This window comes from Peromyscus maniculatus, chromosome 13 (genome assembly GCF_049852395.1).
Source record: "Peromyscus maniculatus bairdii isolate BWxNUB_F1_BW_parent chromosome 13, HU_Pman_BW_mat_3.1, whole genome shotgun sequence".
Taxonomy (NCBI): Eukaryota; Metazoa; Chordata; class Mammalia; order Rodentia; family Cricetidae; genus Peromyscus; species Peromyscus maniculatus.
The window spans coordinates 28,071,568-28,085,228 of NC_134864.1; the positions used below are offsets into that span (position 1 = coordinate 28,071,568).

At 35.8% G+C, this 13,661-nt stretch overlaps 1 protein-coding gene across 4 annotated transcripts in view; it reads left to right on the forward strand.

Moving 5' to 3' along the window:
* The window catches only part of Dlgap1 (DLG associated protein 1), an 838,155-nt gene that overhangs the window by 115,997 nt on the left and 708,497 nt on the right, over positions 1-13,661 (forward strand). For all 4 annotated transcript variants that reach the window (XM_042259990.2, XM_042259994.2, XM_042259993.2 and 1 more), the window contains exon 2: positions 3,281-3,441. The gene's annotated coding sequence lies outside the window, so the exon portion shown is untranslated. The remainder of the gene's footprint in view (positions 1-3,280; positions 3,442-13,661) is intronic.

The following is a 13,661-nucleotide window of genomic DNA, read 5'->3' on the forward strand; positions in this document are numbered from 1 at the left end:
TATTTTTTGTGCTACTGGTGTTCAATTCAGAGTTCTTTGCCAATCCCTACATTGTAAAGTATTTTGCATTTATTCCTGTCTTGCCTGCATTGTGAAGTGTTTTCCTGGAGCATTCTCAAAGTGGTATGTGCTACATCAAAGTGTTTGATCTCTTCTCATAACTGCTTTGTTCAGACTGAGAAACTTCTCTGCTTTGTCATCAATATAGTTAATCAATTGCACAGCCCTCAAATGTCCCATAAAGAACCTTCACACTTACACTTTCCTACCACTATGAAAAGTAAATCTTTAGCTAGAGTACCACATGTATGTACAGGTTTCCTTATCGTTCATTAAACATATGTGGTCTCGGGAATGTTTATGAAAATTACTTAGCTTAGCTCCATTCTTTCTCAGATTCTTAAGTGTGACTAATTTGTAATGCAAGGTACAAAATAGCTGTGAATTTCTGAATGTAATTTTATATGTTATTGCACTGATTATTTGAATATTTGAGGTAATATTATTATTTTCTGGTTCATGTTACCCATAGGTTCAAATAGCTCTGCCTCTTGATTACCAATTCAATTTGTCTGCATTTCTCTTGAAAATTGTTCATTTTACCTAGGTTTTCAAACATGTGTGCATGTTTATAGTTTCTCATAATTTTATTTTATTTCATTTCATTTTTCAAAAGTTAATTCCTATGTAATTTCTCATTTTTTATAGTTTTGCCCTCTAATTTTTTTCTGTTCAGTTTGATGTTTTGTTTATTTTATTAAAGTTACTTTTTAAGCAACCAGGGTGTTGATTTTTGAGTTCTGTTTTTCTGATTTACTCTTCTCTTCTTTTCTATTTTTGTCTTTGCTGTTTCCTCCTGTATGCATTCTTTCATATTTAACTGGAAATTCAATTTTTTACTTTAGACATTTGTTTCATCCTAAAAAATATTTAATTTATTTACATAAATAATGTAATATATTTGATTCAAGCAAGCAATTTTTTCATGGAAATTAATTCACTTTTAAAAAAATAGTGTATTTCTGTCAAGTATGGAAGATTCCATAGTCAGGCATTGTGGAACATGCCTGTAATCCCAGTTCTGGAGGGAGGCTGGACAATTCCAAGTTCAAGACCAGCAAGTGTTACTTAGCAAAACCTGTCTCTAAACAAAACTAAGCTAAACTAAACCAAAGAATAACAACAAAAAACAGACAAACAAGAAACCAAAAACAACAACAACAAACCCCAACCAACCAAGCAAACAAGAAACAATTTTACAAGTAGGGAGTATGTAGGAATAGAGCAAAGAGAGAGGCCAGGAATAGCCTGAACCTTGAAAGTACTACAGGCATGGTTGAAGTCCCAGATCTGTTGTTTTCTTGTCATCTGACTTTGGCACATTCTAAATTTGCTGATTCATAGTTTTGTTTGTAAAATAGAAATAAAAATATCTCCTCTCTTATAAGTACTGAGTAGACTTCTACAAATCACTAACCAAAAGCTTTGTATTATATGATCAGTAAATAGCAGCACCTCTTTCTTCCTTCATAGGTTTTAAGCAACAACAGGACACACACACACACACACACACACACACACACACACACACACACACACACACACACACAGAGAGAGAGACAGACAGACAGAGACAGAGACAGAGACAGAGACACAGAGACAGAGACAGAGACAGAAACAAACAGAGGGACAGAAAGACAGAGATAGAGACAAAGGGACAGCAAGACAGAGGAACAGTACAACAGAGAGAGACAGACAGAGGGACAGAGACACAGAAAGACAGACAGACAGTGTGTGAGAGAAAGACATACAGAGATAGAGGGACAGAAATGCAGAGAGATAGATGGACAGAAGAGGGGACAGAGACACAGAGGGACAGAGAGACAGAGGGACAGAACAACAGAGAAAGACACAGAGACATATAAGGACAGAGACACAGAAGGATAGAGAGACAGTAAGAGAGAGAGATGTACAGAGACAGAGGGACAGAAAGGCAGAGAGAGACAGAGGGATGGGACAGAGACACAGAGGGACAGAGAGAGACAGAGAAGAGAAGAGGAATGAGAGACAGAAAGAAAGGAAGAAGGAAAGGAGGAAGGAACGTCTGAGTTACAGACAGGTATAGTAAGAATTCATTGAATACTATAAAGAGCTTGACTTGGGGCAGCTTAATTTTGTTGTTGCACAGAATATGCAGTTTTCCCAGAGAGGTCATGTATGTGGCTTTACTGTCACAAATCATAGGAACCCTGACCCAACGACCTGAAGACCCCACTCTTTATTACAACACACTGTATCCTCCTCTTATTCATACTTGTACTTTTTATTCAGTTCCAGTTACTCATGGCTGCTCAAAGACTAAAATATTAAATAGAAAATTCCAGAAATTAATATTTCATAAGTTTAAATTATACCCTGTTCTGAATAGCATAATGAAATATCATGTGATCTTAATCCATTCTTCATGAGTGTAGATTATTTCTTTGGCCAGATAATCCGTGTTGTATATGATACCCAATTTTTGGTTCCTTGTAAACCATAGAGTATCTAGTTTCATGATGTTGTGGCACAAGCGACCCTTCTTTTACATAATCATGGCCCAATGCTCAAGAGAAGTGATACTGGAAGTTTCACTTCATTATGACATGATTCTGTCATAATGACTCTATTACAATAGTTATTTTTAAACTCTAACTTTGTCTAATATAGAAACTGAATGTAGGTTGAGTATGGAAGGGAACAACAAGTATAATTAGAGTTCACTAGTATCTGAGGCGTAATGAATTTATTGAGAATCTTGGAATTATTGATACTTTATTTTTAATTAACATGTAAAACACACAGCATTGTTGGCTTCACTACCCTATTTGTTAAAAGATAAGATACAGGAGTAGTTGTGTAGATATATCCATTAGGACTGGGCTCTACAACTCTGCAGTTTGATTATTTTTGGATAACATACAGAAAGAGCAAGTCATATTTAGGGATGTATACAGAAATGCATATGTGCATCTATCTACTAACAGTTAGTGGAAAGAGGGGTCACGAGAGAGCAAGAAAGAGCATAGGGAAGGTTTGGAGTGAGGAAATGTAATATATAAATGATGTAATTGTATTATAATTTCAAAAATTACAAAATAAAAACTGTAAGAGTGCAAAAAATAAAAAAGCTCCAACCACTATGTGGATAAATGAGTACAGGTAATGTTAAAAGAATAGCTGTGGAGCTTTTTGAACAGATCCCAATTCTTATTTTTCTTTACCTCCTTCTCTGTTTCAGAAAAGTGTGAGTGTACAATTGGACCACTTCTAGTGAGGACAACACATACCTTTTCCTGGGACACTTTCTTCAGAAGACCAGCACACATCCAGTTTGCTCAGATATAACCCCAAATTAACAGAGTTCTTCTAGAGGGGACTTCATTAGTCTCACCAAGACTGGTAAGAGCATAAAAATACCTTTGCTATTTCATGACATGATGATATGTCCTGAAGGAGTTCAACTTTTTTTATTGATTGGAAAGGTCCATCTAAAAAAAAAATCATTGATGCCTTGATTGATATCTTTATCATTAGTCAAGCAAAAGTTGATCTGTTTGAAGGTGTTGTCGTGCATAAATAAATAGAGCATACATAAAGTGATGGAGTTAACATTTAATGTAAGTAGAGTTTCCTATCAAGCAGTCTTCCCTGTAAAAATGTATAGTTTAATAAAACCCATAGTTGCCGCAGTCTATGTTGGTGTTACCTCTGTAAATTCAATCGTTGTAAAATGGGAAAGCAATTTCTTTAAAATTGGCTATGATGAAAATGTGTGTGTTTTAATTAGCTATATGCAAATTCTTTCCTACCTGGGTTTCCCTCCTTGTATTGCTAGCACCTGTAATTTATTCTAAAGTTTCTTCCTGCAGGCTTGACATATTCTGCTATAATACATAAAATTGCCAGATATGCCTATCAGGTTAACAATCAGAGAGTTGGGGCTTGGAAAAGACTGAGGTGGAACCAGATGGTAGAGCAGGAGTCTTTCCTGCAGGATTCCTGCGGGAGAAGGTGAAGATGAATAAAGATGGCTCTGCATCTTCTAGACACACTGTGGCTCCTGAGAACAGAAGCCCAGGGATTAAAAAAAAATTGATGGCTCATAGCATGAAACCAATGAGTAGACAGGTGTTGGGACATGGAAACCATCCAAAGGGTTCTCTTCTCAAGTACACAGGTTATTCACCTCTCATAGCTGAGACTTGAGATCTAAATCAGTGCGTCTGAGACTTAAAACAAAAATCAAATGACTTTGTAGATGGGGACAATCTCCTGAGGTCCACATTCATCTACAGTGTCTAGCAACTTTTCATATTTTTTGGATGATAGTAAGGAACTTCCTTCCCCAAAGTTTACTAGTAAGAAAGACCTAGAAAATGGGATCTGGGAGTTTGAAGGTGTGCAAATGTCACTGTTCACAACACGGTGTCTAAGAAATATTCTAGAAACAGATTAAAGATTATAGTTTGAATTCTGACCCTGGTACCTTTTGGGCATGACTTCTGGGGTAGTTTTGAAAATTAATTAACTAATTTATAAGTATAGGTCTAATAGTAGATCTGTTACTCAATGAGTATTCAATAATTAGGCATTATTTTACTAAGCCAATGTATACATGTTTGAAATGATGTTTTTAGGCTGATGGATCTTGATCTTGTGCAGTTTTCTCTATGAGCACAAGATTCTCATCTGAAAACTCTATTATGTTGTATTTTCCTTACTCACATAGCCAGTCTCAGTTGGACCACATTACTAGAGTTCTCCAGGATAGATCTGTGAGTTTTAAATCTGAAAAAAACATGTCTGAAGATTATTATAGTTTAAATTTTATCATCATTCCTGTGACTTCTAGCATCTTGACTTATTGAACAGAGTATCTAACTTTTCTACATCCTCTTGTCTTTGAAACAAGAACAGTAGACTCTTTGTCCCAATTATCATGAATAGTAAATGCTACAGTCCACAGCACATGCCGCAGAGTTAACAAATTCAGCTTAGCCACAATGAATTTTACTATCATCATTATTATAATTATTCTTTAACACATGTTCAGCTGCCTTTGCTGTGATTGCTGATGTGGTCAGTCTACTTGGTTCTACTGCAGTAGGGTCTCATGTAGCTCAGGCTAGTCTCACATTACATGTATGTCACAATTGCCTAGAAGTTGTTGCTAGCCTAGTGAAACTGAAAGCAAACAATGTTTTTAATTTAGCTTTTGAAACATGATGCTTCATCATCATTTAGACCCTTAATGCAGTATGTTTAGTTTAAGCAAAAATCTCCTCTTGTGATGCTACTAAATCATCTCTATGGAAATCTGCTTATAAGCTTTCCAAATGTTATCATTTCCAAAGGAAATTATAAAGCATTGATTTTTTTAAGTCACCTTGCACTTTGATTCTTAATAGAAGATTTTTCCAGTTCCATTCTTATTTAGAACTTCGAGCACACTGACTCAGCCTTCAAAGTCATAAACAGTCAGTAAGCATGATGCACCACAGTACACTACCCTTCCTCTAATGGTCTAACTTGACACTCAATTTTGTCTACATGGTCTTGAATCCTTAGAACCTGGCTCTATATTCTAACCTTAATGTCAGCTCCCATTTGGCTTATGATTTGCCACTACAGATGAGTTTTAGGAAGCCAAAAACTTTGAGTTCACATCTCATGCTTGAATCTGACACGTATCATGCAGAACTGAGTAACAGGCATTTTTAGAAACAACAAAATCATGTTTTATTGATTTTTTTCCTCCATTCAATATTGCATATTTGTTTCCAGTACATTATTAAAGTTAGTTACAGGAACAAGCAGTCATAACAATGATATACCACATCTCCTAAGATGTGTCTCAAGATTTATGACTTATCTAGCATTAAATATAGTATTCTTTAGTAGTGCTAATTTACCTTATTATATGATCTGGAACTAAGCCAGATATTTTGACAGGAGCAATGTAATTAAGTTATTTCAATGAAGCATATAGAAATAGACCATATGCTCTTTCAATGTAGACAATGAGGTTCCATAAGACCATCTGCACAAACTTACAAAGTTAAAAGCTACTTTCATGGGGAAAATTTAGGTATATTTATTTTATGTGTGTAAAATACTTATTTACCCATGTTTAAAATGTAAAAACTTTTAGAGTATATTTTTCTATCTGTATTATTAAATCTAGTCTTTTATGTCCCTAAAATATAGATGACCAATTTAATTAAAAGATTTTGGGGCTTACTGTTAGTTTGCCAGTAATACCAAGTATTAGGGGATCCCACAACTAACATTTCTAAACACACTCACTGCCAGGTTAGGAACTCAACACAAACTATGTGCTGAGACTAGTATATTGCCAGATATTGACTTGTAGGTCTGTTTTAATTCTAGGGACTGGAGAGGGGAATTCATATTTAGTTAATCAATTCAGGAGATGATGTGAGTCTGCTGTGGGATTATTTTAACCTGACATGAGAAATAAAGTGACTTTCTTAAAGTCATGCCACCAAGAAATGGAAAGATACAGAGACAGAGACACAAAGAGAGACAAAAAGAAATAGAGAGATACAAGGGGGTGAGAATGCAAAAGTGTAATCTCGTCAATTCCAAAGCTGCCTTACAACATTGTAGCATAGTTACCATTTTATTTCTCTATAAAAGATTCTGAGACAAGTTTTTCCTCCCACATAAGGTCTAAACTGAATCTTCTGGACTTTTATATTTGACAGAGTATGTTAATGATATTTGCTCAAATACCGGGGCCAAAATTCATATACTTTCTCTCTTGTTTCTTCCTATCTATGAGATCTATTTGTCTTGTTCCTGGAGAAGAGTAGAGAGGGGTTGTAAGGCTGGAAAGGGGTATAAGTCAAAACTTCATCAAACTTGATGACTTTTAGGACATTCTACTATATCTTCTGAGGAGAAAAAAAATCAAGTAATTTTCTGATTCTACAGAGGAAACAAAACATTTTATATTGATGGTTAATAAAAGTTTTAGACCCAGTTAAATTATTATGCCCTTTTTCTGGGTCCATATTCATTCAGTATTGGTACTGATTAATATTGTGAAAATGAGCATTCTGCTAAAAGCTGTTTACCAATTCAGTGCAGTCCCAATCAAAATTCCCATCTCATTCTTTGAAGAAATTGGGTGAAAAACTCTACCTTAAAATTCATTCAGAACTACAAAAGACCTGAATAGTTAAAACAATTCTGAAAAGCCAAAGCAATGCTGTAAGAATTCCCATTTTAGATCTTCAGAAGTATTACAAAACCTTAGTAATAAAACAACAATATAGTGCTTGCACAAAAATCAGACTGTCAACCAATGGGACAAAAGTGAAGACATAAACATGAGTACACATACTTTCAGACATTTGATACTTAACAAAGTATATTAACAAACTAAAAACGTATTCTGGAGAAAAGAAAGCATCTTCAAAAATGGCACTGGCAAAACCAGATGTCCACAGGCAGAAGAATGAAATTAGAGCCTTAACTATTACCTTGAATATGAACCAACTCCAAGAGGATCAAAGACCTGAATGTGAAACCTGAAGCACTGTAACTCCTAGAAGAGAACATAGGCAGTTTTTTACTGGATATATAGGGAAAGACTTCCTGAATAAGACTCTCCCCTAGAATTAAAACCAACCATTGAAAAATGGGACTTCATTATGCTTAAAAGCTTCTGCAGGACTAAAGAAGCAATAAACCAGATGAAGGAGAAGTCCACAAAATGAGAATCCTTGCCAGCTAGACATCTAACAGAGGATTATTATCCAGAATATATAATAAACGTATAAAACATGATCCGTTAAAAGAATTGTCCTTGGACCCGAACAGAAAGTTTACAAAAGAAGAAAATATAAGTTCTTGGAAACAGAATACAGACATACATCAAAACTGTTATCCATCGTGACCAAGCTGGATTTATCCCTGAAATGTGGAAATCCCATTTCCCTAATGTAGAAATTAGGGAAATGCAAACCAAAACAATTTTGAGATTTCATCTTACCTCAGTTGGAATGGCAAAGATCAATGGAACACATACAACAAATGCTGGAGGGGGTGCAGGGAAAAGGGGACTTTTCATTCACTATTTGTTGGATTGCAAACTGGTGAGGTGCTATGGAAATCAATGTGGAGAATTCCCAAAAAGCTAAAGATATACCTTTCATATCACCCGGCTATACCATTCCTTAGCATATGCCTAAAGGACTTGACATTTTATTCCATCGTGTTCATTGCTTCTCTTTGCACAATAGCCAGGAAATGGAAACACCACCAATGTCCCTCAATGGACAAATGGCTAATAAAAATGTGGTACCAATACACTATAGAATACTATCCAGTTGTTAAGAAAAAATGGAATTTTCAGTTAAATGGATGTGACTCTAAAATATATTGAGTGAGCCAAGTCAGACCCAGAAAGATGAACACCCACGTTTCCTCTCATTGGAGCCTCCTAACTCCAAATCTTTAAATGTGAGTACATATTCTGTAATAACTGTAGAAACCATGAAAATGAAACAGGACCATTGGTATGTTAGTCTGTAGAGAAACAATGGAGAAGGATACAAGTGATCTGATTGAAGAACTGTGAAAAATAAGAATGGGCTTCCAATTAGATAAAGGGAAGGTAGGTGAATGCCGAAGAGAGAGGGAGCTGAAAGAACAGTAGGGATGTCTTAAAAAGCCGTAAGGGATCATAATGTTAACTGCCTAAAAACCAATAATATGCAGAAGTCTGTGAAATTTTGGGGTTGGTGTGTGGGGTGTGTTTTTTGTTGTTGGTTTTGCTTTGTTTTTGAACCAGAGTCTAACTATGAAGCTGTAGCTGGCCTTAGACTCACTGTGTACACCAGGCTGACTTTGACCTCACAGAGACCCAACAACTTCTGCCTCCTAAGTGCTATGACGACAGATGTGTGCCACCATGTCTGGCTTGTGCCAGTGGAATTTTAAACAAAGAATAATTTTTATAAAGTCTGTGATTTTAGTAGATCTGATAAATATAGTTTATGGCATACTAGGACACAGTAATGTATTTATTATGAGAAGAGATTGTGAAATATAGAGAACCATAGTCAGGCCTAGACATCCACCTAGAGCAGGATTTAGTAATTAGCACGTACCACCAAAGCAAGGTAGTTTGGTGGAGTGCCCCTCCACCAAACTGAAGATCTCTTTCACTGGAGCTATTGTGTCCTCCAAAGCCCACTGAGAAGAGATGTCTGGGTGGCATTTAAGTCTTCAATGATTGTTCCTCACATTGATATTTTGATGGCCCAAGAGCATGTGGGAAGAGTGCTTTTTCTTCTAGGAGAACAACTATCTTTACCTGAGCCCCTCAGGTCTCCACACAGCTTGCCTCATCATATAGATGGGCAGACAGGGATCAGTACCTCAAAACAGGGACGGTAGAGTCCTCTTCCATATTTCATGGCAACAGAGCATTGTGCAATAAGCCTGACATATACTGACCTCCAGTTCCCTCTAGTTCTTCCTCATCTCCTGTTACATGGTGGAATGATATAAAGAATGCTTTCTACAACAAAAACAAAAATAAAAACAAAAAAAACCCCAAAGGTTATACAGAATTGATGAGCTACCAGTTTTTCTGTATGAATTATATTATTTTATTGTTTTTTGTTTTATGTTTCTAGCAGGAAACATTTAGAAACAAATGAAAACTTGTCCCCAATTATTAAGGTCAGTGAAGTAGATGGTAATTTATGGGGCTGGGGTCAAAATCCAGTCTTGTTTGAGCCTGAATTCCAGGCTCTTTTGTAGTTACCACACCTTCCTTCTCATGTCCATCATTAGAGAACTCAGTATTAGTGTTTTGTATCACTGTGACCAAATACTTGTGGAAAGCAGCGCAGATGAAGCAGAAGAGAAACTTATATGAGAAATATTTGTTTGGTTTACAGTTTCATAGTCTACCATGACTGAAACAGTGTGGTGGAGAACAGTAGAAACAGAGAAAAAGGGAACTATAGGAACAGGTGAGGCCAAGACATGACTCCCAATAACTCATGCTAGTGTTCTACTTCCTTTAATTTGGGCCTATCTTATACTTTCCAGTTATCTCTCATTCATTAAAGATAAGTGTGTTCATTAGATTAGATCCCCACTCACCCAATTCTCTCTGTAAACAGCATCATAGACCACCCCAGACAAGTGCCTTACTAATGTCCTAGCATTTTCTCATCCCAGTAAATAACAGTTAAGAGTAACCACCATAGCCATTAGTCTGCAGAATGTTAAATGAATGTTCTGTCTTCATTAGTTGGGCACCCAGTGTGCATAAACTGTTGAGCATGTGTAATGAGTTTTTGTCACAGAAATTTTAAGTATGCAATCAGGTAAGACATTTTCCAAACCCTGCTTTCAACTTGAGGCTATTTATATATAATAAAAATAATAAGGCACTTAATCAGAGCCTTAGTGACCTATAAAATGAGGCATACGGGACTATATGAGGAAATACTACATTTGCATAATAATATATGAAAATATTCTCCTTCCTTGTATTAGGAAGTGCTGATCTCCCTGATCTAAGATGATTTAACATCTTATTCATTCAACTCCTGCCTCTCCTATCATGCTGTCATTTTAAATGATGCAAACATTAATTTACAATTTCCTTGTGAATTTCTAGAGAGGCCCTTTCTGATCTGCTATGTTGGTATTCTTAGTACCAGCCTCAGTCCTTGAGAATAATAGGTACTCAATAAATACTGCTTTGAATGAGTTGTGGAGAAGTATAATCTGGTGCCCATGCAAAGGGTCATTTAAGAAGCCACTGTTAAAGTGAATACTAACAGACAATGTTTTACGTTTCATATCCAGATAATTCTGTGATTGTTACTCTCATGTAATGAGGATTCATTGAGACTGTTGGGACTTCACAACAGATCCTAAACACAGCGAGGAAATTGTTCCTTTTCCTGGTCACTGTCTATTATTTTAAGAATTTTAAAAGAAGGACAAAAACTATGTTTAATTTCATAGTTTTCAACTATCTTTAAATATATTGGTTTTTAAACACAGATAATTTCAAAAACTCTATTAAAAAAGAGAAAGTTTGACATGATAGACATAGAATATATATACCATATAACCACTGGTAAAAGATACCGTAGAATGAACGATATAAAGTACAACACTGGGAAGCTTTTCATCCCTACTGGGTAATAGGTGAAAATGCGGGTATAAGGAACATAGGCAATTTGACTCACTCATTTTGGATTTTCCTAATTATGTTTTAGGTCTACATATGTAACTTTGAACTGTTGCAGTTCATAGAAATGAAAACTATTGTGAAGACAATTATAAGCATACATTTCCTAGGATAATATTTAAACTCTGACACTCTATAAGAATCATTCATTCTAACAGCCTGTGCATTAGAAGCTAAATGTCACTTGTGACTAACTAGAAAAACTACCACCTACCACCCAGACCAGGCAATAGATGAGTTCTTCTTATAGTTGTCTTTGCAATAGTTTTTAATTCTGTGAACTATAATGTAGGTAACCATTAGCCTTTCTGTTTGTCATGTATCATTACCACTTTCTGTCTTTCTACATACCATGATGGTAATATGTTTTAGATTGTATCTTAACCTGAAGGTATTTATGATCTGAGAGCAAAAAGGAAAAAAAAATCGCTACAGTTATTCCTTCAATCCGCTTTGTCCAGATCAACTGTTGGTATTACTGTAAAATGTAAAACAAAGGAAAGTGGACGTTATATTTTAAATTATCCATTGACCTTGTTCTAATGCAAAAAAATATTTGGTATTTTAAGATCATTTTGTTTTTAGGAACATAGGTCCTTTGGTATGATAATTGGACAATCTTACATAAAATATATTACCAGCCCACAGGGTAGCTGCACTCTCTTTGACTAAATGTCTCTGAGGTTGACATGCTGCCTCTTTTACTCTTTCAGTGATTCTATTTGATCTCCATCTTTCTACCTTTATCTACCTTTTACAGCTCAGTGGCCCCCAAAGTATAATTTCTGTAGACGTTACAGACTGATTATCTAGAGCTATGTAAACTGCTTTCCCCATTTCCATCAAAATACAAAAAACATGTAACAAAAGGAATTTGAGGAACAATGGACTTATTGGATCATAGGTTGATCCATTAAGGTGGGAAAGCAAGGTGGCAGCTGGTCACATTACATCCTTAGGAAGTACCATGGTTCCTGGTTTTAAGCTCACTCTCTTTATTCAGGCCAAGTCCCCAAATCATGGAATAGTCCCACCTCTATTTAGGGTAGGTCATCCAACGTCATCTAACCCAATCTAGAAACTCACTCACAGATGTGCTCAGATGTTTGTCTTGTAGGTGATCCTAGGTCCCATTGAGTTGATAATATATCATCAGAAGAGCTAACTCAGACTCTCCTTGGACTGTAGTAGATTCCTGAAAAATATCTGATTGGTTTCCTTGGTATCAATTGTTTCTACACAGTTCAGGAAGTAGCAATGAGAACAAAGTGCTATGTGAAACCTACATAAACTCATTTTAATGCAGATATGTGGCTAAAGTACCTAAGGAGAGAGGTGTGAGGTGGGATATTCTCACCAGCACCTGCTCATCAACATACTGGGATGTACATAGTTTACATATGGTTTAAATTGGTGGCAAGGGAAAACTCATCTCTTGATACATCCGTTTATTCCCCAAGTGGAAGTAGAAACCAACCAATAGTTACAGTTATAAATGATGAAAATATCACAAATGATTCACCAGCATATGTATACTTTAAATACCTGCATGTGATAAGATACTGATAGAATTTTAATTCAAAAGCCCAAGGGCATTTACATATTTCAAAACACCATAGCATTTCAATTGCTAATTTCTTCTTTTAAAGTACACTTTGCACCAAACGTTCCAGAGTATTTGGGTTTTGAGGACTTAAAATAGAAAATGAGTAATTCTGATTTCTGGTTTTTACATTACTCAAGTTTTGTATACAGTCTCATCCCTTAGTATCCATGGGTTCTGGTTCCAAGATACACTTTCAATCTCCAGACCTTTAGATGTTGGTATTCCTTATATAAAACAGTGCAGTGTTTGTATCAAACCTACTCAATCCTTGTGGGTAGGTATTCATAGTCATGTCTAGATTACTTATAATGTAGAACACAGTATCAATAGTTGTTGCGGTGTGTTATTTAGGGAACAATGACAAGAAAAGTCTGTATTCCTTTTTATGGTTTTATTAATTCTTTGATAATTTCAGTCATTGTCTTTTGAGCATTTTCACCCCCTTTCCCTATCTTCTTCAAGATCTACCCCATTCTACACCCTTCCAACTTTGTGTACTCCCATTTTTAACCCAGTATATGCCATTAATGTCGCCTATGTACTCTATTGTGTGGCCATCCACTAGAGCATGTTTAACCAATCAGGGGCCATACTCTTACAGGAAATTAATAATGCTATGTAATTTTTCAAATATTGTAGATATATATAGTTGGTGTGTGTGATGATTATTGTTAATTATCGACTTCACAACATCTACAATCATCTGGGAGACAGGCCTCTGGGTGTTCCTGTTGGGGTTTTATGTGTAGCTTTATTTGGTAT